The sequence below is a fragment of the Castor canadensis genome, chromosome 11 (genome assembly GCF_047511655.1).
Source record: "Castor canadensis chromosome 11, mCasCan1.hap1v2, whole genome shotgun sequence".
Classification (NCBI taxonomy): domain Eukaryota; kingdom Metazoa; phylum Chordata; class Mammalia; order Rodentia; family Castoridae; genus Castor; species Castor canadensis.
Genome location: NC_133396.1, coordinates 127,554,460 through 127,576,409, shown reverse-complemented (window position 1 = coordinate 127,576,409; position 21,950 = coordinate 127,554,460). Strand labels below are relative to the sequence as shown.

The window sequence follows — 21,950 nt, the reverse complement described above, 5'->3', positions numbered from 1 at the left end:
TGTATCAAGTAGTTGTACAAGATGATATGTAATTAAGTTCCCTAAAACACAGTCTAAACCAAAAAGGCTTTGGATGTAAGAGAAGGGAGGGGATCAACATAAAGTCCCTGGGGAAAGTTTTGAGAGAAGTGGGGTTGGCTCTGGCTCTAGAAAGGGAAGGATTTGAATAGGTAGCAGTAAGGAAGTGGCATTTCTGTGGGATAAAGGGACATAATCAAAGGTGTACAATGCAGATGACCAGCATCTGACTTGACCCAGCTGGAGGTGCAGTGGAAGGGACCAGCTGGGGCCAGACTTCAGAGAACTTCACTTTCAGACTAATATTGGACTTGGTATTGGTGTTGGTGAAGAGCGCGTGAAGCTTCTCAGCTGAACTCGCTCTTGCCCCTAGTGGTTTCTGAGGGGAGGCTTCCTTCAGAACAGGTGTTTTGGGGGAAAAGGGAGTGCTGAAACTCTAGCGCTGGCCAGAAGTGTGTCGCTGTCCAGAGTGCTGACCTGTCTTCTGAGAGATTTTCTCCCCTGCGTGATAGAAAGTAAAGCTGGAGGAGAATGATGGAGGGGGTGAATTCAACTATGATATATTTGATATATTATAAAAACTTTCATAAATAACACAAAGTACCTCCAGCACAACAATAAAAAAAAAAAGAAGAAAGTAAAGCTGGGAGCTGGGGGCATGGTGGCTCCCAGCACTGGGGAGGCTGAGGTAGGAGGATCATGAGTTCCAGGCCACCCATGCTACGTAGTAAGACCCTGTTTAAAAAAAAAAAAGTAAAGCTGGGGAATGCTTAGACCCATCCAAAGGGGTCCAGAAAGCAGTTCTGGCTAGAACTCAGAAGCATGTGGGCTTTCTGGCAGTAAAACGGTTACAGCATCTGACTTCACAGTCTTTGTGATACAAGCAAAAGGATAGGACCCCTCAAGAAGGAGAAACCATGTGTGTGCACAGATGCATGCGAAAAGGATCCAAGTGGTAGCCCTTCCGGTTTCAGTTCAGAGTCTTTGTTTTTACATGAAGATCCTAGCGTGTTGCTTTGGTCATTGTGGAAAATGCACTCCCTCTAACCAGAATTTCACAGAGCACCTAAAACCAGGGGGAAGCTGCACTTCCCAGAAGACCCTACTCATTGCTTCAAATGAAATATCTAAGTGCTCGATATTAGTGCTGTCCAGTTGAACTTTCTGTGTTGATGGAAATGCTCTCTGTCTGCACGTCCAACACGTAGCCACTGAGCCATGTGGCTACTGAGTACTTGAAATGTGGCTCATGTAACTGAAGACTTGAAAAAAAAAGTTGCTTGTTTTTTGATACAGGGTCTTTCTGTGGAGCCCAGGCTGATCTCAAACTCACGATTCTTTTCCTCATCTTCTGAGTACTGGAATTACAGGTATGGACAACCACACCTGGTTTAAGACTTGAATTTTGAATTAAGTTAAACAACCTCATGTGACTAGCAGCACTAGTCTATGCCCAGTTCTATGTAATCAGAATTCCTTTTTTATTGGTGGTATTGGGGTTTGAACTCAGGGTCCCATGCTTGCTAGGGAGGCACTCTAGAACTTGAGCCACTCAACCAGCCCTGTTTTTGTGTTGAGTATTTTCGAGACAAGGTCTCCTGAATTATTTTGCCCAGGCTGGCCTCAAACCATGATCCTCCTGATCTCTGACTCCTGAGTAGCTATGATTACAAGTTGGAGCCACTGGCACCTAGTATATACTCAGAATTCTTGACTTTGTCTTGTTGATTCTTGTACCTAAGCCTCTTTGACATAGAGTGAAGTGGGCTTTTGAATGGGAGTAATTTGACAAATTGCTAGAAAAGTCCCATGTTGAATCCAAACTGAAGCCTCTGTCTGGCTGTGAGTTTTGCCTTGATTTTTTGGGGGGAGGGGTACTGGAGATTGAAGTTAGGGCTTCAAGCTTAGCCATGCCTTCAGCCCTTTTTGCTTTTAGTTCTTTGTTTTTTTTAAAGTAGGGTCTTGCACTTTTGCCCAGGTTGGCCTCAGACTACCGTCTTCCTACCTCCACCTCCTGAATAATAGCTGGGATTATAGACCTGTGCCACCATACCAGGCCCTCTGCCCTGGCTTCCCTTGTTTGCACAATGATGCCCTGCAGTTTGTGGTTCAAGTGCAAGGAGAAGTCTCTTTGGATTCTGGTTGGGCTTCCAGGGACTCAATCCAAGACTTTTTGGAGCCAGTGATGGGCAAGCTATGTACTGTGTATTGCCCTGGAAACCTGGCCCTGGGGCGAGGTGGAGTGCAGGTGAAGTGCTGCTGTGTCACATGCTTGTGGGCACCAAGGACAAAAAGGTTCTTAGTGCCGGTCCATCTCTCTTTCTAGCTCTAGGTAGCTTAACTCTCATTCTGTTCACCTAGTGTAATGGATGTGGTCCGAGATGGGGATGTGGGAGAGTGGTAGAAATAGTAGGGGGGAAAATACTTAAAAATGCCAATCCATCAGCAAGCCAAAAGATTGGAGCAGAATCTTTCAACTCTGTGGGTCTCTGACCTTACTTAGGCTTGCTTTGTGCAAGACTGATTTCCTAAACCATGTGCTGTGCTTTTTCAAGGGGTGCTTTATGTTTTCTTCCCTAGAATCTCAATGTGCTACTAGTCATCCTTAATAAATGCCTGCTTGTGAGTAGCTCTTTGTTAGCCTGGAGCTAGGAGTTTGACCCCTAGAAAATGTGTGCGTGTGAATACAAATAATATTTATTGAGCCCCTGCTGGGTGCAAGTCTCTGTGCTCAGTTCTGTGGGCAGTGACAAAGGACAAGCTGAGAATGGATGTTCCCAGGCTAGTGGGGAGTGCAAAGACAGGCACGTGTGAGCAATCACACATACACATACACACACAGTGATAGACAGAAACAAAGACAGAAGAGGTAGCGGGGATCCAGAGCTGGGGGAGGAGTGCAGGATGCTGAGGGGCAGATGATGTGTGTGCCTCTGTCTGACTCTCTCGAGGATTCCCTTCGTGAGCTTTGCTGGTACCAGCCAGCTCCATGCCTGCAGCGACAGTGCTGTCTTTATGGTTAGTCAGGCAGCTTACTCTCTCCCTGGGGCCAAGCTGAGCTAGCGCTGTCCTGAGTAACTCGAGGAGGGGGAAGGGACAGTGGAGAAGAAGAATGTGGGGAGGGGGAAGAAACTCCCTTTTCTTCTTACCCCTTAAATAGTGACAGGCACAGAGGAATTTACTGGGACCTCAGCAGCTCTAGTACATGGAGCCCCGTGATGCTGTCCCAGATGCAGCTTTGGAGACGACAAGGGAAGCAGAGCTTTGTGACATGGTCACTCCAGCCCCCGCTCTGCTCTCTAGGGGTGTGCTCTGGGTACAGATGGGCTGTGTCTCTCAGCTGGAGCTGGAGCAGGACTTCTCTGGTTGCTTGCCTCTCACCATCCTCCACACTGTGCTTCTCAGATCCACACATCACATAGACCCCCCTAGGATCATGTTAAAATGCAGATTCAGAACCAGTAGTTCTGGATTAGGCCTGAGAGCCTGCATTTCTCACAAGCTCCCAGTTAATGTCAATACTGCCAGTCTGCAAATCACACTGTGTTGGACAGGGTCTTGCCAACATGTTAGTTAGCATCATCTGGAGAGATTTTATAAGATGCCGATACCTGAGATTCAGTCCACACAAAAATAAATCAAGTCTGCAGGCCAGATCAGGCACTGGTATGTGTGAAAGACCCTCTACGTGAATCTAATATTCAGTCTGGATGTTTTTCTCCTCCCTCTGATGAAGTTTGCACCTGGTTATGCCTTCCTTACCTTCAGAAGACTGAAGTAGCTTGAGGACAAAGAACACTTTACATCGTATCATCAGTGCCTGTTCCTCAATAGTTTGCAGTCAGCGAGAGGGTGCTTAGCTCAGTTGGTCACAACATGATATCTGTCACACTACCTGCATTGCTAACTCTGACCACTCCTCTTGTAGCTGTACCATCAGCCATATGCAGTCAAAGAATATGATTGTTTAGAGCAGGCCAGTTCTACTCTTGGAACAATAACTCACAGTGGATGTACAATGCCAGAAACTTAGAAACTTTCAGCAAACTGTACCAAGTGGATGAATATTCCAGTGTGGGGTGCAGAAAAGGCACTGAATAGGGCTCTGACAATCAGGGCTAAAGGGATGAGGGCAAGCCACTTAGCCTTCCCTGGTTTTAATTTTTTTCAGTTGTAAAAATGGAGATATCGCTACCCACTAAAGAGGGCTGTTTAAGTGAGTATGTCATCTCATTGACCCTTGAACTAGATGTTGTCATTCCCATCACACTGAGAAAATGGAAGCTTTTAGTGGGAACTGACCTACTCCAAGTGGAAGCTGTCATTGTCAGAGCTGGGATTGAGTCTGGGTCTGTCTGATTCCAAAGTCTCCTGGTCCTAGCTCATTACTGTCAGGCAGCTCTGGGTTCTGGCATGGGCCAATGGTCACTTTGAGGATTGCTTGTATTGAAGAGTGAGAAGAGAGTCTGGGTATCACAGAAACTCCAGTCTTCTGTGAAAGACAGTTAGGGTCTGAGCACTGGAACCACTGGTGCCACATCAGCAAGCCACTGCTCAGTCCTCTCTTCCTCAGTCTCCAGGGCTGAAGCCATGCCACCTTTCTCAAAGAGTCACCATCTGCCCTCATGGACATTCTTATTTGACAGAATCACTGACCCCAGCTCTGATCTGTTTTGGTTTACTTTTCATTCTGGTACTAAAGGAAAATGGGAGTATAATATGGGGGCAGTCCTATGAGCCTCTCCCTGTCCACCTTACTTCCAGGTGTCATGCTAACAGACTGTTTTCATCACCTGTTGCTAGTGCCTCCATCCTGAGTGATTGGGTAATGGGTACCCATCTCCTCCAGTAGGTTTAGCATGGAGATGAGGCTGTGATGTCTGCTCTTCTGTTCCTCATCCTTCTCTATTTAGCAATGATGCCAGCATTACAGAGCAGAAATCACCTTGGCTGAGCTAGCCAATAAAAGGGGGCAAGAAGGGCTAGTTTGCATGGTCTGACGATTTAAGGGGAGGAGCTACCTCATCTAGGTGCATGCCTCTCTGTACCTGGAATAGTTGTGTAACTCAGGACCTTATCAGGTATTAGATGAGGCTAACTGGATCCATACTGAGAAAGAGAACAACATATAGATCACCAGACGGGAAACTTGAGCATCACTATGCATGAGCTCCAAGTATCCCAGTAGGCTTCAGATAGCAATTCTTAATGCTCCTTACTGAGGTCTGACTAATTCTGTTCATATATGGTCCACGTATGTTCTCTGGATATCTTTGATTTGGCTGGCTTTTCTTTTGTATTCTGGGAAATTCTGTGTTCAGATATCGCTTTTCCTGTATCAGGAACAATATTACAACATCTGGGACTTTCTTGAGCTTTGTTTATGAATGGTTCATAGTTTACTTTTAAGTTCAGTGGGTTTATCCACTGTGTTGTGTCAGTATGTCCTCTGCTAAATTTGTTTGTACTGTGGCTTTCCTCCACTTCTTTCTCTTAGACTATCCCTAGAGTCTCTGTTTATAAGAACTGTCTCTTTCCTGTCCCTGACTACATGTGGTCAGAGTGCTGACCCTCTGGAAATAGACTTCCAGTTAGGCCTGGGGTAAAACTGAATCCCTTCTCACCCACAACCTGACTACCCATGACCCATTTCATGTAAGACCATTAAGTGTGCATCTTACTGCAGAGGTTGGGGTTCCAGAGCTTAATCTTTTCACTCCCACTGACCTGTGCCTGTCTCTGTGTGACCTGCCGTGAGTGTTGTGGGAATTAGAAGGAAGCCTGCTGGACTTCTGGGATTTGGATAGGCTTCATGAACCACTGGGATTGGTATAGGTTGGCTGGTGGCCTCCAGGACTCTGACTCTTTTCCTCCTCCATCTGACTGCCCTCACCTATAGGGCTATCAGTGTGCTGTTGTCCTGCCCTAATAGTCAGGGTCACAGGTAAGGTTGACATACTGGATGCTGGAGGTGTCTGCTATTGGTGTAGGGGAAACTGAAGTTTAAAGGAGATACAGCACACAACTGTGAGTGTGCTGTGCAGTTGGATCCTCTGGAAAGGGTTTGGAAAACTGGTATCGAATCTGAGTCAGACTTGGAAAAATCCTCTATGAATAGAGCCCATGATTCTTCTTGCTCTCAAAACCTTGAAAAATAGAGAGACAGCTTTTAGATGGCACCATGTTGCTGGGACTTCTGAGATTGAGAAGTTCAGCTTCTCAGCAGACTCGTGACATCATCTGGACTCCAACCAGATGTGTTGGGGACAGGCCAAGGACTGCTCGGTGGGGTCACAGATATTCTGCTTGCTGGTACTGTGATTTTTATGTTGTTGTTATCATCATTATTATTGAAAGTTTTATTGAGATAGGTAATCCACATGCACTTGTAGGACATATCACAGAGAAGCCTGTGTGCCTTTACAGTTTCCCCCAAGGGGAACATCTTGCAAATCTATAGCTTACTCTCATAACCAGGATGTTGAAATTGAGCTCATTCTCTGCTCCTCTTCCTGTTTTCCCAGTTTTACTTATACTCGTTTCTCTATGTGATTCTCAAGCTGATCTAGCTCCAGATGCTTTGTCTGTGTTTCATCTTTCTTCTTTCCCCAGGTTGGTTTTACTAGGCTCACGTTGTAAAACGCCCAATGTGGTCTTGGAAGCAGAAGACAGTACAAGAGCAAGGCCCCTGCAACAGACTGTCTGGCTGTCTAGTCACTAGTTGTGCGACCTTTGGCAACTGACTTAAACCGTCTCTAATTTCAACTGTAAACTGGGGAGTTAAATAGTGCTTTCCCTGGATGAAGTTGTTAGGATTAAATGAAACAATGTACACGAACCTCTTGTCCAGTACCTGGCAAAGAAGTGCTCATAAGAGTTAATAAGAAGTGCTCATGAGAGTTAGCTGTGATCCTTATTTTCTCACCTCAGCTCCTGATAGGAGTTTCAGGCCCTGCCTTATTCAAGCTTGCCTAATTTGAGGAGCAGTTATCAAATATCATTGAGCCTCAAATAGATGCTCAGTTGTATGCTAGGCACTCTGAGAATTACAGAGGAGACAGAGAGGCAGTGATTGACTCAAGAACCTTGGACACTAGTTGGGGAAGCTTACCAGGCATTTGTGTGTAGTACAGATTACACATAATGAAGGATAAATGCAAAGGGATGTTCAGATCACAAGAACTCCCACAGTTTAGGGAAGAGAGAGGACATTTTCAGCTGTGGTATCTAAAAGGACTTTGGGAGGATTTGGAGTAGAACTTTGAAAAGTGGAGCTCTAACTCTAAGGATACCACAAACCCAGAGAAAGAATGAACTTCTGAAGAAATAGAAGTTCAGATATCCTCAAGCCCTCTTTTCCTTCATGCAGGCCATACCCACAGGGACAGAGGACAGAGGGGAGGAAGGGGTGGCTTTTCTGATTCTCAAATGAGGCTCAGAGAGGATGAGGACACTGACCCAAAATAGAGGTAGAAATGAGGTGTATGCTTCAGGGCAACGAATTTGAATTTATTTCTCATAAGAAACAATTTCCTCTGATCTATACACCCTTTTACACTGGCTACATCAAGTTAATACACTCAACTCATGTATGATTTCTATTGAAACCAAAGCACAGAGAGTTGGTCACCTTGAGGACATAACATGAATCAACAAGGCAAATCCAGATGTCTTCGTCTTTGTTTTCCCGTCTGTGTCGTGTGAGGTTAGCCCTGGCTCCTCTGTCGGGGATGGAGAGAGCAACCCACCGATGAAAGACTCTTCCAGAACATCTTGTGCCCAGCACTGCACCTCCCAGTCTTAGCAGGCTTCCAAGGCCTGGTCTCCACAGCCACAGGACTTGGTGCCTAAGCCAGGGAAGAGCCCATTGTTCTCCTGTACCACCACTGGCTGTGGCTGCTGGCTAGCTGGTTTGTTCGTTTTTTTTTGCTTTGTGGAGATTGCTCTGAGCCCTATATTCAGCCACAGCTGGGCAACTGGCACCTGCTCAATCTTTTCCTCAGTCTATGGAACTCTCAGTGGTACTCACGGAAGACTGCTCTGTGTGTGTGTGTGTAAGAGGAAGAAAGGAAAGTGGTAAGCCTCCTGAAAAGGTAGGAGACCTCTTAACTAGTGAGAGTACCATGTTGAGAGAACTCAGTTGTGTGTAAACTGACCATGGTTACCGGCCTGACCACCAGTAGGACAGGGGTGTGCGATGGTCATGTGGCCTCTCCACCCCTGACTTTTGCCATAGGAGGAGCAACAGTAGTGACAGTAGTAGTAAGAGTGAATAATGGCAACTACTAGATATTTAGAGCTTATGGTATGCTAAATGCTTTTATTATATGCCAGCTCACTCCACCTGAGTTTTTTTTGTGTGGTAGTGGTGGTTATTGGGGTTTAAATTCAGGACCTAACGTTCTGTCACTTGAGCCATATCCCCAGTCTTTTTTGCTTTCGGTTTAGTTTCAGATAGGGTCTCCCAGTTTTGCCCAGGTTGACCTTGGAGCTACACCTCCTGAGTAGCTGGGCCTATAGACATACGCCACCATACCTGGCTTGTTTTTGAGTTAGGGTCTTGCTAGCTTCTGCCCAGGCTGTCATCAAACTGCAATTCTGCCACCCCTACCTCCTGAGTAGCTGGAATTACATGCTGTAACTTTGATGGTGTCAGTAATCCTGTTTGATAGCAGAATTGAAGTGTGAGGAGCATGAATGACTTTTCCCCAAGGTCACTCAGATTGGAGGCTGTGCGGTTGGAGCTTGAATCTAGGTCTTTCTCATTCATTCTGGTTGAGCTCTTAACCTCTCTGCTATCCAGAATCCCAAGAAGACCCTCCCCAGCCAGAAGCTCCACTGGACCTCACCCCTGCCCTCTGCCTTCCTACTGGAGCATAACATCTCAGTAAGAGAAGGAAGGCACAGGTCTGACCAGTTGATGGATCCCTTGTTAGGAGGAAGCCTCTGGTTCTTCCTGGGACTCTTGGAAACCTGAACCCAGGGACACTTTGGAACTAGTTATATCAAGTACCTCATTTTGCTTAGGAGAAATGAAGCACAGGAAGGGCCCTGCTCACAGCCTAGTGGCAAAGCCAGGCCCAGCCCTCTGCCTGCCTGGCTTGCGGCTCAGGGTCTCTAACCCTCTAACCTTTACTGTCCTGCATTCCTCCACCCACCTATCTAAGATGCTTGTATGAGATGGAAAGGAGGAAGGCAGGCCTAATTCTTTATAAGATTTTTCCCTCTGAAATTAAAGGGTACATTATTAAGGTCCTGGGAAGACCTCATTCGTTTTTTTACCACAGGGCTGCTGCCTTGCCTTGGGCTGGGCAGGCAGGGGAGCAATTCCTCCTGGCTCCTTCCCTAAAAGGCCACCAGCCCCTTTTCCTATCTCTCTACTCATTGGGAATGCACTTGGGAAGTCAAGGTGTTGCAGAGGACTTGACTCTTTCCTGCTACCCTACCCATGCCACCTTTTCTTTCTATAAAATTCAACAAACCCAGTTGGTGACTCGTGACTCCCTGGCCCTTTGTTGGACACACCTCCATCTCATTTGGAGACAGAACAGTTTATATTTGCTTCTTTCCCTATGGGCAGTGAGAAGTGGCAGTGGGGAGGGTCGTTGGACTTTGTCTGTTTGTCCCAGTCTGAGGTCAAAGCCCACAGGATTCTTCCAGGGACAAAAGAGATCAAGGACATTATTGCAGTTCTGACATTAATGGGAACACAAAATCAAGGACAAGGTGGAGGGCAGTATGGGTGGTGGTAGGGGACTTACATCTGGCTCTGCCTCTGTCCTTACATTAACTCTTTGTACTGAATAAAATGATAATTTCCCCCATTTCCCAGAGGTGTCCCATGAGGGAAGGCTGGAGAGCCCATCCTCTGCCTCATCCATTCTGTGTCCAGGACCTGATATTACCTCTTAGCAGGCTCTCAGAGGGCTGGGGATCCAGTGCGTTGATGTGCTTTCCTTTGTCATTGCTTTTTGTAAACTTTTCAAAAAAGTAAAACATACATTAAAGTATTCAGATGCATGCTTTTTATTTTTAAATATTATTGTTCCTGGCTATAAAGGCAAAAGTCATAAAGTTTGAGAAGGGCCAGATAAACTTAAAGAAAAACCAGTTGAATAATAGCCATTAATATTTGGTGTGTAATGATTTTTTACTTGGGTTTTATTGTAATGGTGAAAGGTATTGCTAGCACCTGGCTGGGGTGGGAGGGGAAAGAGATGAGGACAGGGGTCATGCCCCTTCTAGGGATCTTTCTGGGCTACAGTCTAGCTTCTGATCTTCCCTGCCACTGAGAAGCAGTGTTCACTTACACTCCTGCCCAACTGATAACAAATCAAATAACCAGCAATAAAACTGTGCAGGCTATTATTTATTGAACAGCCTGCCTTGTTCAAAATACAAAAGTCAAGTTTGACATGTTGAGATGAGAGTCCTGGGGCTTAGGAGCAGGCGTGTCTCCAGGGAGGCCGACTGGCCTGGGTAAGTGCTGTGTGCTTATGCGAATCTGCATGGGTGTCTTACCTGTTGCTTGGGTCTACCTTGGGGCTTATAGTCAGAGCTTGAAGGGTAGGTATCCTGAGTGGGGAAATGTGGCTCCATTCTTGTGCTTGTAGGCCCAACTGTTTCTTTCTGAGCCGCACCAACCGGTCGGCTTCCAGTGGGGCATTGTGTGATTCTATGAGTGTTCAAAAGAGTGCTTGGCACCTTGGGACAACCCTGTAAGTGTCACTGCTAATGACGTCGTCATCTCACTATCCAGTTGGCATAGATTATGTCAGAACTACAAAGGACCTTAACTGCGGGCTGCTCTGTGACTCTAAAGCTTTAGCCTTTACCCAAATCACCTGCAGAGCTCGTTAGAGCACAGATTCCAGGGCCCACCCCATAGTTTCTGAGGCTGTAGGTCTGGAGTCCAACACAAGAACGTGCATTTCAGTCAAGTTCGCAGGTGGTACTCATGCTGCAGGTCCAGAGACCACATTTAGGGAACCATAAGCCCACCTCCATTCTGCAAGAGGAATCCTGAGGGAAAACAACTCAGTAACGGTCTCCATACCATTATCAGGACCAAGCCCAGGCCTCCTGATTCCCAGGCCTGTTCTTTAACCCCATTCTGTTCTGCTCATCTTCCTCTGGGAAGGGCCAGCAGCTGGTGGTAAGGCACTGCTTTCTCGAGATTGAAACTCTTCCAACTCTGGAGGGGACAAGAGCAGGCACAGAATGACTCTGAGGGCCGGAGTCCAGATCCTGCCCTGGTGCAATTTCTCCTTCATGATGTTTGACATTCACCCATTTGTTTATCCTGCAAATATTTACCAACTAAGTACTTTCTTCAGGAAAAGAGCTGAGCCTGATGCTGTGAGGGCCCTCAGTCAGACAGAACAGCGGCTGAGTTCTGTAGGAGCGGTTTCACATTCTTCCTCCCTGACCTGGGGACATGGTCTTATTCCCCCATTGGGTTTTGGAGCCATCCTTTTCCTGCAGGACCTCCGTGGGAATAGAGGACTCAGAGCCGGGACACTGGGTACTAATCCTTGTCTTTCTCTACTTACCAGTTGACCTCAGGTAGCTCATTCTCCTCTCTGGACCTCAGCTTCTAGTAAATTCAGTGAGGCAATGATTGAAGCCGTGGTGAACAAGACTCATTTTTCAGCCTGTGACTCTTAAACTCCAAGGGCTCTCAAATGGCTTGTGACAGACTCTGACTTCATTTCTGCTCTTTATTCCTTGTTTCCCCCATGTATATGAGGGAGACTCTTCAAGTGTAAGGTATGAGGAGTGTGAGGCCTGCTGGCGTATTTTCTGCTGTATGCTGCCAACTGCCGTGGTGCTCTGTCCTCTTGGTTTCAGTTTGCTTTTCTTTTTAGTCATCCATTGTTTATTTTATCCATGGTGAACCATTAGTGGAGACAGGAAACATAGGAACTTTGTAGAGATAAGGAGGAGCACAACAACACTACCACAAATTTGTTTGAAGATGATGGTTACCAGATTGTACTCATTTGACCAAAATTTTTATGTTATAACACATCAAGACGCTTCTAGGACTTTAAAAAGCAATAATTATATCTACAGTGGATTTTCATTTGCTGGGAATAAGTACTATCCACACCCTCTTTTTTAGAAACACAATTTAAAACATACAAAGCAGCAAGCATGTGAGTTTCCAGATTCAAGATATGAGAGCAGCTTTTGGTTATTTTTATACCTTAACATTTCATAAAATTATTACAATGTAATTTGACCCCTGAGCCTGACATGATATGACATCTAAAAGGGTATTAATAAGTCATACTTTTTTATCTAGTTAACCTGAGACAAATTAAATAGCATTTGCCATTGCTCACAGGGGAAAAACTTGAAATGCTCCTTTATTTAATAGTCATTACTAAATATTTTGCTAAAGTTGTACTTCATAAAAATTACTTATAATACTCTGATCCAAAACAGTATATTTCAAATATAAGAATAACCAAAATTAGCCATATATTTAAAATTTTCTGTGGAGTGATTAAAAGTTGGAAAGGCAGGAAACATTAGAGAACACACTCTCTGAGGTCCTCCTGGCTCTGTTGCCCTGGGACACCATGGTGGTACAGGGCCTGAAAACCATGAAGAACAGGAGAGTGCAATAGTTTGGCCAGGGATGGGGGACCCATTGTTCATCTGGACTCTTTTGGGGAATGAGATTAAACATGTTCCTTGAGAGCCCATTTTTCAGAACTGAAGTCAGAGAGCGGCTGTCTGTCCAGTTTACCCAAGAACTTTCTAACCATTAGAATCATTGGATCTTGGAACTGGCAGGGATGTTAGAAACCCTCTGATCCTGATAGAGCTCTCCTCAAATAGCAAGCGGAGAGAAAAGCCTGTGAGAAGTCAGTTCTGTTTCTCCCATGTAAAAACAGAGACTGTTGACCTGGGACCAGGCCCCACTCTGTTGCCTCTATGGCTGGGTCCTCCATGGCTGGACCCCATAGGGCTCAGAAACAAGGGCAGATAAATGGATTATACTCCTTTCCTCCTCTCCCACCAGCTAAAAGTTGTCTTTGGCAAAGGTGAGTCCATGGATGGATGACCTCAAGAGCTGTTCCTGGGACTCCTGGGAGGACTACTGTGGTGCCACAAAGCTTTTCCAGCCTCCTAGGCTCCTAGCCTCACTTGGGTGAGCTGGCTGGTGTGTCTTCTATGACATCAGAATTTTACGTACATGTTTTAGGGGGTGGAGCCTTCTTTCTTTTGAAAGATGGACTGATGGCCTCGTCAGGGGAAGGTCCCTTGGACTTGGATTTAGGACATACCTGAGGTCTCACTTAACCCAAAGCATCTTCAGTCCTGCCACTAGACACTGTCCCTGCAGCCTGGCTTGCTGCTTTTAGGGCCACACTAGCAGATGGGAAGCTATTGCAGGGGCAGCCCCAACCCCAGATAATCTGCAGCTAGCATTTGGTTCAGGAATGATCTACCTTATATCATTTTAAAAATACACATAGATTATCCTTCCTAATTTTTCTTTTGTTGAGGCTGAAAGCAAATGCTTTTATATACTTGGGGTTCATATTAGAGGTGGCTGGCTTGGAATGTATTCAGGCTCAGAAATAAGCTGGTCTAGGCCTGGACATTTACTATAGATAATTGAGGTGAGCTTTTAGTTCCCATAAACACATTTTATATGTTAATCCTCTTCACCTTTGGCCATTTCCTCTGTGTGTGTGTATGCGTGCGTGCGTGTGTGTGTGTGTGTGTGTGTGTGTGTGTGTTGTGTCTATGTCCCATATCCCCCATTTCAGCTTGAGTGGCCTTCTGGAGCCCCAGACTAGAACCTCCTTTCTTCATCCTCAATATCCAAATACAGGCTCCCATAGCATTTTGTAGTTAAGATGAAGCAACTGAAGGCTAGTTTTTTGTGTCCTGTTCCTATTTGAGGGAGACCTTTGCTGTGTGTGTGTGTGTGTGTCCTGAGCCCAGCTGCTCATACAGTTCTTGGTGTCATGCCAAACCCATGCCAGTCCCTCTCTGTCTCATGACAAGTTGGAAGAAGTCTGAATCGCTTGGGTTGTTCCACTTGGAGAGAAAGAACAGTCTCCCTGGTGAGGGTGTGAATGAGTTTCTCAGCTGGGCTTCTCAAAACATCCCCTTTCTGTCTGCTGCTCACACCCATGGGGCCAGCAAGGCACACTCCTGGGTATCTACTGGCAAGGGGGAGCTAACCCAAGGGGAGGGAGAGGGACAGGAAAGAGGCCACCTGAGAGCCAGTCTTGGGGGTTTTGCTTAGCTTCTTTTGTATTCCTTCTAAAGGTCTTCAAGTGAGCTTTCTGACTTGTCCTGCAAACCCAAACTTAACCACTAGCATAGTTTTGCAGCTTATTATTTGCTGACTATATTTAGGCTGCTATAACCCACTGCCACCAACAGCCTTCCTGTCTGACCTATTCATAGACTCAGCAAGAGCAGGATTCCTGAATGCGCTCTCTCTCTCTCTCTCTCTTTCTCTCTCTCTCCCTCTCTCCTTCTCTCCCAGTCTCTCTCTCTTTCTCAGTCCCTCAATCTTTCTCTCTCTCAGTCTCTCTCCCTCATTTTTGTCACACAGGGTCCCTTCAAGTTTGACTGACACTTAACCCAGTAGTGCCTTGGGAGGGGCCAGCTCGGCATCTGAGAGCTTGACCTGAGACAATACAGCCCTGTTGGGGAGCCTCCCCCCACCCTCCTGACCTGGGAAATCCTCTAAGCTGCCCTAATTACCTGCTGGGAGGGAAAGCAGTATTGATTCCCAGCAGACATTGTAGTTTGGGGAGGGAGGGGATCCTTAGAGAGGTGGGTGCACCACTCTGGGGTTAACCCTTTGGTTGCTTCCTCCTTTTGCTGTGCCATTCTTGTGGAAGTGAACTGCTCTGAGTTTTTCCAGGCTGATCGGCCCTGCCCTGGGCATTCATCTCTGGGACTCAAGGCATCCAGCTATAACTTACAACAAACTTGCTTGACTTTGGGCCTTTCTGCTCCTCTCTCCCATCAGGACATGGATTTATTTAGTTACTGGCCCTTGTCTTTGTTTCTCTAAGGTCCCTTCCCAACCCTGTCCAGGCAGAAGCTGTTCAGTGCCCTTGAGACTGAGAAGCATCTCTTTGGGTAGACTGTAAACTGCATTTCAGACCTACCACATTCAGGGAGGCTGAGGTCCTGGGGATGGTGCACAAGGCATTGGTGAGTGGGCGCTTCACTAATAATGTCTTACATTACCTTGTGCTTTACAGTGTGGAGTGTTCCTTTACCTGTGTGAAGGCCCTCACCTGAGCCTCCTAACAGCATCAACAGGTACTCTGACTGGGAGCCCTTACCAGGAGCCCTAGAACTCAGGCTCAGTGAGTGAGGGATGGAGCCAGGACCTGACTTTAGCAACAGTGCTCTTTCCACTGCCAGAATTGCAGCTTTAATGCAGAGACAGATCGTCAGGCCAGTGCTCCAAACATTGCAGGTTTCAGAGCATCTTGGATTAGTGACGCTCAACCCGTATGTATCTCATAATCCCTGTGTTCTGCTGCCTCCATGCTTGTGATCAAAATGAAAAAGATGTGGTTTTTGCCCTCTGGGGCTTACTGTCAGCCTGCAGAATGAACTACAAAGTCTAAGAAGATCTCTAAGATGGCAATAGAGGGAAGAAAGTGAATGCACAGACAGATGTAGAGCCACTGTGAACTGAAGAAGACGGGACTTCACAATCGCGGCAGGATTTAAGGACCTGGGTGACAGGGAAGACAAGTCCTGAGGGAGAAGGTCACACAAGCACCAGGAAGACATGCAGATTGGGATGTGTGTGTGTGTGTGTGTGTGTGTGTATGAATGTGTGTGGTGTTAAAAATGTTGACCATACACAAGATAGAGGGACTAAGATAATCCCACATATCCATCGTGCTTAACTTTAAAAAAATGGCAATTTGTGGGGAGTGGATTATGAGAAACCTATGAGAACTTGAAGAGAGCAAGAAGCGAAATGCAGCATAACTGCTTTTCCTAGGTTGCTTGCCTTCAGAGAAGTAGGAAGGCAGGTTTCTCTTGTTACAATGTTACGCCCCTCCCTGAGAACTGTGGTTCCACCTCCTTGTTTACCACTGAATATAAAAGATTCCCTGAAGGAGGACAGGAGGTTTTTTGGTGGGGATTTTTGATTGGCTGCCGCTCCTGATGCTGGCTGCTGTGTCTCCACCAGAGCAACTGTCTGCATGGAGAACGTTATACATAGCCTTTAGAAAAGCTAAGCAAAAGAGAAGCTAAACAGAACATGGGACAGTGCAGTCTAAGGACCAAGACTTTAAGAGTTATGCTAATGCAGTTTTTAGATGTGGCTGCTGTTGTTTGTCTGCATGTCTGAGCACCGAGACTTTAGAGGGAACATGGGACAGTGCAAATGTGAGGGCAAAGACTCTAAGAGAGATTATGCTAAAGAAAAACTAAGAGAAAACATGGGACAGAGTAAGTCTAAGGAAAGAGACTTTAAAGAACAGAAAAGAAGACTTTAGAAGTAAGGTTTTAAAGATAGAGAAAAGAAACCTAGCAAAGAGAAGAGCAATAAAAAAGCAATGAGGCCTGAGGATTAGCAATTCAACCTGTGAGTTTGAGGAGGACCTAATTCAGTCCATAATAGGTGGCTAAAACAGCAAGGCTGTGTAATGCTGAGGGAGGGCATGGGGTTTGTGAAAGGCCTGTGATTTTTCTGAATTCCTTTTTTTGGGTCTCAGAGGGACTCTTTTAGGCAATTTCAGAGCAGGAGGAGTGGTGGAGAGAATAATGATGGTAGGGAAGAGGGCACTGGGGGTTTTCAGTCGTGTGAGGGTCAGGGGACTACTTGTGCATAATTATTAAGCAGTTCAGTCATAGGTATGTTCTGGTGATTTAGGTGGTCTGGCAGCTCTGGTGGAGCAGCTCATAGTCAGGCTTTGAGGAGGCGGGAGAAGTAGTGTCCATGATCAATAATTTATTCCTGGGTACCAGGCAGGAGGGCGTTGCTATGGCAACAAGCCGGCCTGGCAGCTACCTCTCAGAGATGCCTCTCCTTTCTTGGCTGTTCTCTCCCTTCCTTGCTTTTGCTTTCTGTTTGACATTTCCCTTCCCCACATTTTTCTTGTGTGTCTTGGGAGTCTTTCTGTGGAGTGGAGTCTGCCCGTGCCTGGGCCCATTCCACTGTGCCTGCTCAGCACAGAAACTCCTTGACCTTAGCCAGGAGCCTTGACTCCTTTTTTTGGGAAGTCCCAAGTGAGAGGTCTTCTCACTGACTTTCTAACTACCAGGACTCATGTCTCAGCACAAGTACACGGGGTGTTTCTTTTTCTCACAAGAAAAAGGAGAGGTGACCTCTCCTAAGAACTTGACTGTATTACCTTCTCACCATGCTCTGCTCCCTGTGGCAGGTACCACTGTGCTTAAAAGGACCCTCTAAATCAGGGCATCATCCCTTAGTCATCCCTTGGATGGGTGCCCATTGTTGGCTGCAGTGGTTGGTCCTTCATTCCTTCCTCCTGGCCTCCAAGGATGGAAAGATGCTAGCAGCATTCAGCTAACCAGAAAGTCTGTGGGTTCCCCCACCATACCATAGGAAGCACCACGGGAGGGATTCTTTCCTCAGGATTCGTGGAATAAATGAATAAAAGGTCAGGAGCAGGCTCCTTCTTGAGTGTCTCTTCCAGTATTTCCCCAAGGCTGGTCTTGGGCCCAATAGCTGCACCAATTGAGACCATTGAATTTTCAAAGTTATTTTTCATGCATATTAAAATTCACTGCTCCCTTGACTCACTGGCTGTCACAACTAATAAGGGATCTGGGCTATAATAACCATTTAAGACTTAATGTTATTAGTCTTGTAATTGCTGCTAAGGGTCTTGTCTCTTCTCTGAGTTGGTAAATCCTCATGCGCAAAGATTAGAAAAACATACCCCTAAGCTGGTGGCTGCCAAGGGGGCTGGGTGGCTGGAGACCAGACTCAGCCACCTGTCTGGTGTGCTCATTTCCTGATAAGGCCTCTAGCCAGGGATGCAGATATGCCTAGACAGCATCTGTGAGCATCTGTGGGAGGAGTGAATAAGGGGAAAGATAGGAGAGGAGTGAGGCTGGGTGGCCTCATGACAAGCAGCTGCAGGTGGAGTTTATCTCCAGCAAGAGAGCAGCTCCTTCCCTCCGCCTCCCTAACCCACAAACTCACTCCCTAATGGCCCAGAAAACATGGCAGTGGGGCTGTAATCTGATGGCTGTGATGCTGTAGGCAATGATTAGGGTGAACAAAAACACTGACCATATTGGAAATGTCTTTCTCTGTTTTATCTCAAGAATTCTTCCTGCCTCTCCTGCATTAGTCTTTCTCATTGCTGTGACAGAATCCCTGGCATAACAACTTAAAGGAAGAAAGATTTATTTGGGCTCACTGTTTCGGAGAGTTCTGTCCATCACGGCAGGGAAGGCATGGCAGAGCAGCTGACATCATGGCAGGCAGTAAGCAGAGACAGCACAACAGGAAGGGTTAAGGACAAGATACCCCAGTGACCTGTCCCCAGTGACCTGCTTTCTCCAGCCAGGTCCCACCTCTCTAAATTTCCAGAAATTTTCTAAAACAGTGCCGTCAGCTATAGATCAAAACTTCAACACATGAACCTGTGGGGGACATTTCATATTCCAACCAAAATATTCTCCCCACAGGGGATCTTTGCCACATGTGGCTTCTCTAGTCTTCATCAAAAAAGCATTTGTAACAGGCCTTATGGTTCTGGGAGGTCATGAACCAGGCCACATAAGAAGATTGTCATTGGCCTGTGGACAGTGTCCCTACACTGCCCTCCGTGCCCTGCCACTTATGAGGGTCTCAGCACTGCAATCTGTGAGAGCTGCCAACCAGGGCCAGCAGCCACTGCCATCCCATATCAGATCCCTCTTGCCACAGTCCAGCACAGGAACTCAGACTTCCTTCCTTCCTTCCTTCCTTCATCCCTTCCTTTTGTAGTAAAATATGCATACCGTAAAATTTACCGTTTTAGCCATTTTGAGGTGCACAATTCAGTGACATTTAGTACTTTCAATGTTGCAGGCCCATTGCCACTAGTCCAGGACACTTTCATTAACCCCACCAATTAAACAGCCCCTCCTCATTCTCCCTTCTCAGCCCCTGGCAAACCCTTACCTGTCTCTGCAGGTTTGCCTTTTCTGGGCATTTCCTATAAATGGAATCATACAATGTACAGCCTTTTCACTTATGATGTTTTCACAATTGAGCCGTGGTATAGCATGTATCAGTACTTCATTCTTTTTCTGGTGAAATGACAGTCCGTTGTCAGTGTATACCACATGTTAGTTATCCATTCATCTGTTGATGGATTGGTTGTCTTGTTTCTACCTTTGATCTATTGTGAAGAGTGCTGCAATGAACATTTTGTATACAAGTTTTTGTTTGAACCTGTTTTCAGCTCTGTGGGGAATCGCATATGTGATTCAGTGTTTAATTTATGGAAGAACTGGCAGATCCTGACTGCTGCTTTACATGTGCCATCACTGTCTTTACTGGAGAGAGTGGGCAAGCTTCTCCCTCTGCCCATGATCTTGGGCAGCCACTTTGGGGAAAGTTCTGGCTCCTAGACCCTGGTCAAGACAGAGTGATATGGGTGGACACAGCTAGGGAATCTAGTGGTCACAGGGAAATGACTTCTCATTGTCTGTGCTGCTCATACCAGGTCTGATTCACCACATGTGTGCTATTTCTCAGAGCCACACCATTTGGGGGCTGTATATTTGTTCCTTTAATGAAGCCAGAATTGCATTTCATCCTCCCTAGGAGCAGCCCCCAGAGCTCGTTCCCTGATAATCATTCTTTGCTTTTGACACTAAATAGTATTCCCAACTGCATCACCTTCCATCTTTCCCATTCTTAGCTCTACCTTTCAACTTAAGGAAAAAAATTCACATCTATCCTGATGACAGGATAAAAATGTGCCACAGTGGAGGGAAATCAAAAGATATGCTGCAGGCTTTGAAGGCAGTTCCACAGAGGCACTGCAGAAACGCTCCAAGCATGGGCCAGGCATTGTTGGCATAAGTATATAGCCTCCCAAGGGGACCTCTTTGAAGGAGACAGCACTCATTTAAGTGTATAAATTCTGGTGTGTTCATTTAACACATCAGTCAGAAGGCTTTATAAGCATACAATAAAAGCCCATGTGAACGGTTATTTGTTTAATTATATACACCTTTAGGAAACCAAAGAAAGATTTTCATTTTGGGAGTTTTAGCAATAAAGTCTAAAATATAACCTGGAAGTGTGGCCAGATGATTACAAAACAGTATTCTCCAGCTGCCAGAGGAGAAGGGTCAGCCAGGAGCCCGCAGGCTAAGAACAGGTATCCCCATCTTCATAAGGGTAGGAGGGCACTCAGGTAGGCTGGCTGGGAAGGGGACTTCATAGAGAATGCTACTGTTTTCATTGTCCTCCATCTTGAGGGGCAGCAATGTGAGGAGAGGGGAGGCTGGTGAGAAGTACAGGTGCCACCTTGGGGAACTAAGTTTTAAAATAGTAGGTGCCATCCATGTTTATTGCGGCATTATTCACAATAGCCAAGTTATGGAAACAGCCAAGATGCCCCAGCACTGACGAATGGATTAAGAAAATGTGGTATCTATACACAATGGAATTTTATGCAGCCATGAAGAAGAACGAAATGTTATCATTCGCTGGTAAATGGATGGAATTGGAGAACATCATTCTCAGTGAGGTTAGCCTGGCTCAAAAAACCAAAAATCGTATGTTCTCCCTCATATGTGGACATTAGATCAAGGGCAAACACAACAAGGGGATTGGACTATGAGCACATGATAAAAGTGAGAGCACACAAGGGAGGGGTGAGGGTAAGTAAGACACCTAAAAAACTAACTAGCATTTGTTGCCCTTAACGCAGAGAAACTAAAGCAGATACCTTAAAGCAACTGAGGCCAATAGGAAAAGGGGACCAAGAACTAGAGAAAAGGTTAGATCAAAAAGAATTAACCTAGAAGGTAACACCCACGCACAGGAAATCAATGTGAGTCAATGCCCTGTATAGCTATCCTTATCTCAACCAGCAAAAACCCTTGTTCCTTCCTATTATTGCTTATACTCTCTCTACAACAAAATTAGAAATAAGGGCAAAATAGTTTCTGCTGGGTATTGAGGGGGGGGAGAGGGAGGGGGCGGAGTGGGTGGTAAGGGAGGGGGTGGGGGCAGGGGGGGAGAAATGAACCAAGCCTTGTATGCACATATGAATAATAAAAGAAAAATGAAAAAAAAAAAGAAACCATTATGCCACAAGAATTTCCCATTATACAATAATGCCACAAGAAATAAATAAATAAATAAATAAAATAGTAGGTGCCACCTTGGGAAACTAAGTTTTAAAATAGCAGGTCTCTTGCTACAGCCTGAATTGCTCAGGGCCACCCTTTAAACATGAAATATTTTAGCAAGCTTTGGAAGTCTGGCAGAGCTAAGCTTTGGGCAAAGCTTTTAGGCTAAGGTGCCAGGTATATGTGATCTATGGAGTGGTGGTGATTTTCCTCCTCATTCAAAAAACCCAGGTCAGCAGCGATGGGCACAGAGGTAACAAAATCTAGAGAGCAGTCTGGAGGGAAGAGGTGGACTCCTAAAACTTATTCTGATTCTTAGGACATTGCAGAGGCACATGGGAGCCTGGTGACACTGTCCCCATTTTACAAGTAGGCCCGAAAGTGAATGACAAGGTCAAGGGAATTTCAGAGCCAAGAATAGATCCCCCGCCACTCCATCACCACAGTAACTCACTCCAAAGTTTGAAGAGTGTCGCCCTCAGGGGAGATAGTGCTTCTGAACACTGGTTCATGTCTTTGTCTCATTTTGCCCAGCAGTCATTTATTTGGGGGCAGATACTGATGGCTTTGACAACACACAGGGAAGA

General features: G+C 46.0%; 1 protein-coding gene across 19 annotated transcripts in view; it reads left to right on the top strand.

Moving 5' to 3' along the window:
* Positions 1 to 21,950, top strand: part of Nfasc (neurofascin) — a 174,075-nt gene that overhangs the window by 7,196 nt on the left and 144,929 nt on the right. Inside the window, exon 1 of one of the 19 annotated variants that reach the window (XM_074048536.1) lies at positions 8,093 to 8,111. The exons of the other annotated variants lie outside the window; for them this stretch is intronic. The gene's annotated coding sequence lies outside the window, so the exon portion shown is untranslated. Of the gene's footprint in view, positions 1 to 8,092; positions 8,112 to 21,950 lie in introns of those variants that run through there. 19 annotated transcript variants of the gene reach the window in all.